The following is a 6,978-nucleotide window of genomic DNA, read 5'->3' as shown; positions in this document are numbered from 1 at the left end:
GAAATTCGTGCATGGGCAAGGTCCCCAGGCCTGGCCAGTGATCAGGGCCAATCAGGTTCCCCACTTCCTGGCCTCCTGCCTCTTTCTTCCCTCACTCCCTCACTCAAACTTGGTCCCCCAGTCAAACTCCTGAGGGGACAATTTGCATATTAGCCTTTTATTATATAGGATTATAATTTACTCATATAACAGATTCTGCCTCTGAAATCTTGTCATCAAGAAGTTGACTGCTAGATGATTATGATAACCACATGGGCTGCTCAGAGGGCCACATCAAGCACTGGTAATTTCAGCTTTGCTGCCCGATAAAAATGGACCCTCTGCACTCCTTTTTAACAGGCCTGGTCGAACATTTAAAGCTACAAAGTTTTAAATAAGGTCACTGGAATCAGCAATACCAGCTGTTCTCAGGGAAGAAGAAACCTTTGACACCATCAGCAAAAAAAAATAAAAAAAATAAAAGAAATCTAATCCAAAATATATTTGAAAAACTTCAAATTTTCAAAGTTCTCTTTTCACGAGGGATTGTTAATAAGTTCCAAAGAAAGGCCAGTCTCTATTGGGAAAAGTCTCAGGGTGGCCTTCTGCTCAGTGGCGATTGAGAAATTCATTTTACAGACTTCGTGTGAACATCAACAAGGGCACAACTGGTTGAGGGATTTCACTTTCCTCAACACTAAGAAACTCTCGGGGGTAGAGGAGGAACTCAGTGTGTGTGTGCACACAAAAAGATGCATGTCCAAGAGTCAACTGGCCCCAAAGACATCAGCAGGAGGCTGATATTGTCTGCTGGGTACTGTGAATCTGTGTACTTTTTTGGATAGTTCTGACACATTCAATTTCGGGTTTTTTTTTTCTCCCTCTGTGTAGAAGAAAGGTTAAAACCGGGAATCATTTGGGAGTCTGGAACGAAATTCAACTTACATTATTTATAATGGGAAAAACTGATTCAATTTTTTAAAAAATATATTTTATTGATTTTAGAGAGGAAGGGAGAGAGAGAGAGAGAAACATCAATGATGAGAGAGAATCATTGATTGGCTGCCTCCTGCATGCCCCCTACTGGGGATCGAGCCCGCAACCCAGGCATGTGCCCTTGACTGGAATCGAACCTGGGACCCTTCAGTCCACAGGCCGACACTCTACCCATTGAGCCAAACCAGCTAGGGCTGATTCAGTTTTTGAACAAATCACTTCTCGAACAGTCTCCTGGAACAAATTAAGTTCAAGAAAGGAGGTTTCACTGTATTAACGAAAGTCACAAACTTAAGAGCTTTGAGGGCAAAAAGACAAACCAGACACAGACCCTCCCATTGAGGGTTAGAGACTCGAGCAGTGGTCCTTGACATTGCGGGAGCCAGCCTCCCCGAAGAGATCTGACTTCCCTGGTCCAACACGTGGCCGCAGCATTGCAATGTGAGAGTTCCCCCGTGAGTCTAATGTGCATCCCAGGTTGAGAATCATTGCAGCGAGGGAAGGCAAGCCCTTGGAGTCCATGAGCTAATGATGAAGAGCCATTCTCAGCCTCTCTGAGTGATACTGCTACCATACGAACTTTCTAGAAGAGTTACACAATTTGAAATTACTCTTCTCTTTTATATACATACTTACTTATGGATGTATTACAAAGTAACACAGTCTTGTAGTAGATCCAGTGACATAGAAGTAAAGTGGAACCGACTGTCCTTCATTCCTCCTCCCTGTACCAGCTACACCACTGTCAACGGCTCCCCATGCGAGGCCCCATCCTCTTCCCGTGCATTTTAAACACATGTACATATACATGGACCTATATACCTACAAAAGCGAGAGCAGGTTACCGAGTGTGATTTTTTAAAAAAAATTAATAATGTCCGTGGCTACACTTTTTAGTGGCTCTTCGGTGCTAATGGCTATTTGGCACAGCTGTTCTCTGGTTTACTTTGCTTCACCCCTGTACCGACTCAGCAGGCTCTGGTTACTCCTGTTTTAATGGATGCAACAGAAAAACACCAATAGTTAAAAAAGCAAAATTAAAACTATGTCTCAGAATCTCCTTAAGATTTAGTGAAAAACAGCCTTTGGTGTTCATGAAAACCAGAAATCTGTTTTTAAATCTAGAACCACTTCTGACTTCATTAAATGCTCAGCTTTAGGGCAAAAAAAAACACACACAAAAAAAAACGGAGAAATGTTGTTTTAGAAAGTAAGTATGGTTTCTGCCGGAAACTATGAAAGGAACATGAGTGTGAACATTTTGAGTGGGAGGAAAAGAATTGTAGCAACTCATTAGACTGAAGAGAAAAGAAGCCAGAATAGAAGCGAACACCACCACAATACATGCCAGATTTCTTCGTTATTTTCTTTGAGATGAGGGTAGTCACGCATTAGGAAATCACTGGGGTGACTAAGCTGAAGGCGGGGTGGAAGGCAACAATTGTCTCTCCGCCGTCACAGTGCTATGAGCCAGCGATGTTTAAGTGATAATCAAATCAGGAGACTTGTTTTCGTGACATCGCCACTGCTATTGTGCAAAGTGTCACCTGTTTTTGAGAACTCTGGGCTTGTGGTAAAACCAGCAGGTAGATTTTCCAGGATGGAATGCAATTGTGTACGCCTTCGATTAGGTGTTCACTGGACCTGAAATAAAACCACAGCGTGCCCTAGCACACACCCCGCCAGCTGCCTCTAGCGGAGTGGGGGTGGGATTGGTTTAGGACCTGAAGAAACGCTGAGCTACCCTCCAGGTGACAGCAAACACAACAGCAGATGGGATTCAAGAGGTTCCGAGAGAAACCCTCTGATATTTGAGCCTGGCATTTCATCAGCACTAGCTAGCCAGAGTTTAATCCCGTCACTAGCTCATCAGGCTTGGTGTGCAGGATGTGGGTGTTCTGAACCATAGCTGTTCCGGGTTTAGTAATGGCTTCTTTTTTTAGATTTTCTCCCCCTAAGAAACAAATAGAGGAAAGAAAAACTATCAGGATTTCTCTTTAGGCACTTTGTTTACCCTAGTATTTTTCCTCTTCTAGTAACTAATTGTGTCATGACGTCTTAGGGGATATTTCTGGGGATACCCCAAATGGACACTATATAATACATATTCCTAATTGAGCTGGGGCTCCCCACGGCTGCTGCCAGTTCACTGTCCCCTCTGCCCCATGCTACACTCACAGAGGGCTGTGGCCAAAGGCAACAGCTGGGAAAACATGGCTCGTTAGCACCAAGAGTCCATTCCAAACCCTCATGTTAGGCAAGTTTTAAATTTCATCTTTTTCTAAACACTTCATAGGAGTGCCCATAGAAAGTAAAATTTTCCTCTTCCTCCCTTCTAGAAAAGACCCAGGGCAGCAGTGGCAAGGTCAAAAGGTGGATAGAGCCCTGACTGGTGTGCTCAGTGGTTAGAGTGTTGGCCTGCCAACAGAATGGTCTCAGGTTTGATTCCCGGTCAAGGGCACGTATCTGGGTTGCAGGTATGATCTGATTCCTGGCCCTGGTCAGGGTACGTGTGGGAGACAACCAATTGATGTGTCTCCTTTCTACTTTCTCTAAAAATCAATGGGAAAAATATACTCGGGTGAGGATTAACAAAAACAACGCCAATAACAAAACAAAAAAGTTGGATAGAAGGGAGACAAGGCTGAGAGGCAAACAGCCATGTGGGTAACCTGTCCATTACCTGCCTGGTAAGCATCACTGCCTTGTTTCATCCTAGGTCACCTATTTGACTCTCACCCTGACTCTGCTGGATGATGCCAAGCTAAGGGGTTAGAGTGACAGCAAGATGGTCATGACCTACTGTTGGGGGCCAGATGTAAGCTGGCAAGGTCCTTGCACCTGCAGGGGCTAGCGAGGCTGGGACCCTTACCCACACAGTTTTCCCAGACTTGTGTGGATGGCGATTATCAGTAGAATGGGAGTAACATTTGTAGAATGAGAACAGCCTTTCATAGCTTGCCAAGAAGTCTATAACTATTTACTGAGATATGCTGTACTGAGAACTTGTCCTTCTGCTGTATCTCTCCCTTAGAGATTAAGAGGAACAAAGAATACATTCCTCTTGACAGACCTCCGATTCAGTGTGTTGTGTATAAATAGGATTGTATAGCTAATAAACTCGCTTCAGTTCATCAAGAGAACTGGGGTCCTCCCGACCCCGCTTTCCTGTCTTTCTTTCTTTTCTCAATTCCCACCTCCCTGCCTCAGCCTGGCTCAACCCTGTCAGGCTGGCCCTGACAGATCTGGCGCCCGAGCTAAGGGACTGAGGAACTGGGAAAAAGACGGTGAGGAACTCCGTCGGGCTTGGAGAGACGACGTGAGGATCTCCTCCGGATAAAGAGTGCACTCATTAAGGTAACGGAGGAGCAATTTTTTGATAATCGGGAGTAAAGCATGGGGCAATTAGAATCTAGAGAAAATGCCTTTTATGGGCAAATGTTAAAGTTTATGTTCAATAGTAGAGGAACTAAGGTTAATGACAAGCAAGTAGAAAAATTTTTAAAATTCATTCAGGAGGTCTGCATTTCCTTATCCAATTTAATACGGGATTATTTAGATCCCACGCATGACCATAATCAACCGTCTCTTAAGCCAGAAAAAAAGGAGAAGCAGCGTGATAGCACAAAACAGGGGTCTAAAAAAGACAGTATATTAAAAAGAAATAATGTAACTTTTAAAGACAATTTAACTCCTCAAGATGAGGAGGATTTTGAGGAAGCTGCTGCTCTTTGTCATGATGATAATACAGGTATTGTTCAGGCAAAAGAGGAGGAAGAATGTTTTTCTGCTGGAACTGAAGAGGGTAGTGATATAGAAGATGTGTTGGAATGCTTTTTAGAAACATTAAAGCTTGTTGGCAAGAAAAAGAGAAGCCGCGGGGGCCGTTCCCGCCTCTCTCTGCTGCCTTATGCAGCACCAGTTCCACTTTCCCCTCTTCAGATGGCCTTGCAGGAGGCACGAAAGTGTGGTGAGGAATTGGGCATTCATGCCTTCCCTGTTATGGAACGGGTGAATCCTCACACGGGACAGCGTGAGCGTGCTTATGACCCGCTTCCTTTTAAAACCTTAAAAGAGTTAAAAACAGCCTGTGCTCAGTATGGGCCCACTTCCCCTTATACTTTAAGCATCTTGGAAACTATGGCCTCAGGGGCTCTCCCACCTAATGATTGGAGAGCTATTGCCAAGGCTTGTTTATCAGGAGGGGATTATCTCTTGTGGAAATCAGAATATGATGAAAAGGCTAAGGAACAAGCTTCTCGTAATCGAGCGGCCCAGATTAATATTTCTTATGAAATGCTGGTAGGTGAAGGAGTCTATGCTGATACCCACAATCAAAATCAATACCCCCAGGAAGCTTATGGACAGATTAATGGAGCTGGGGTCAGAGCCTGGAAAAAGTTACCCACCTCTGGTCAGAAAACAGAGGAGCTCTCAAAACTTATTCAAGGGCCAGATGAAAAGCATCAGGATTTTGTCTCTCGGCTATTACAGGCTGTTGGCCGAGTCGTGGTGGATGGAGAGGCTGGCATGTTAATAGTTAAACAGTTGGCATATGAAAACGCCAACACTGCCTGCCAAGCTGCACTGCGGCCCTATCAAAGACAGGGGACGCTCTCAGATTATATCCGCATTTGCGCAGATATTGGTCCCTCATATATACAAGGAGTTGCCATTGCGGCTGCATTAAAGGGAACCACCATTGAAGGAATTCTTCAGCAACAATTTAGCACAGGGAAAAGTCAAACATACAAGTGTTACACTTGTGGAGGAACAGGACACATGGCAAAACAGTGTCCTTCTAATAAAGGGGTTAATAAAGGAAATGGCAGAGGTCCCAAACAACCTGGACTATGCCCTAAATGTAAAAAAGGAAAACATTGGGCAAATGAGTGTAAATCTAAGACAGATATCCAGGGAAATTCTTTGCCTCAACACCAGTCGGGAAACTACCAAAAGGGGCCAGCCCAGACACAGCAAATAACAGGGACATTGTCTATTTACCCTCCTGTCCCTATGCTGTCTCAAGGCCAGCAGGCTACACAGCACCCAGTCTGCCCCAGAGAGCAAAATAGATACAAGAGCTATTCCGAGCAACCCCTGGGAGTGCTGGGCTGGACCTTGGATCCATAGGAATAAGACATTCTGTCTGCCCTGGGTGCTGCCCTTGCCTACTGAAATAAACAAAATATCATTAGATTTAAAACCTCCCACATAGAGAAGAAATGATGATTTCCTTGCATTTCTGATACAGCTACAGCAAATGCCACCAGATCTGAAATTTAAAGATGCGTCTGGGATTTCTGTACACGTGTAAAGAGAAAACTGGCTTGAAACTAAGGCGCGCATTGTCCGATTTTGGACATTTAGATAGAGTTTCAAGCTAAAATCTCTTTACAAATATACAAAATAAAACCCAAGACTGATTATTTCCTAAGAAAGATGGCAAAATTTAACCCAAAGAAAAAAGATGCTGGCTAGATTCTAGCAGCAGGATTGGCATTTCCATAATAAAGAACAGTTTTTAAATACTAATAAAGAATATTAAAAGGTTAATTTCAAGGCCAAAAAGGAAAGTCAGTAAAATTGTCTCTGTTAAAAGAATTTGCTAAAGAATATGCCTTAAAATAATAAATTGAATTTAAATCTCAAGAATTATTAAAATATATTAATTATAAAAATCTAAGTAGCCCAGGTAAAAGACAGCTACGCCCTTTAATTAAGGCTGGCTTCCTAAAGCAATTTCTAATAGAGGAAGGGCTGGCCTCCCTTCCCCAAACAGAGCAGGTAGGCCAAAAATTTCCTGCCAGTGACAACTTTTAAAGAGAGGCTTGCTTCCCAGTTTCCCATCCTTGGTAGAAAGAATGTAACTAATTTGCATTTTAATGGTTACCTGTTTTCAGTGAATAGCACCCCAAGGCTTAGGAGTTTACTAAATTAAATTAGATATTCTGAAATAACAAAATGCTAAAATATTAATCTAAATGTCCCTCATGAAAAATC

The sequence above is a fragment of the Myotis nattereri genome (assembly GCF_964212035.1).
Source record: "Myotis nattereri genome assembly, chromosome: 2".
Classification (NCBI taxonomy): Eukaryota; Metazoa; Chordata; class Mammalia; order Chiroptera; family Vespertilionidae; genus Myotis; species Myotis nattereri.
This window is presented reverse-complemented; position numbering follows the sequence as displayed.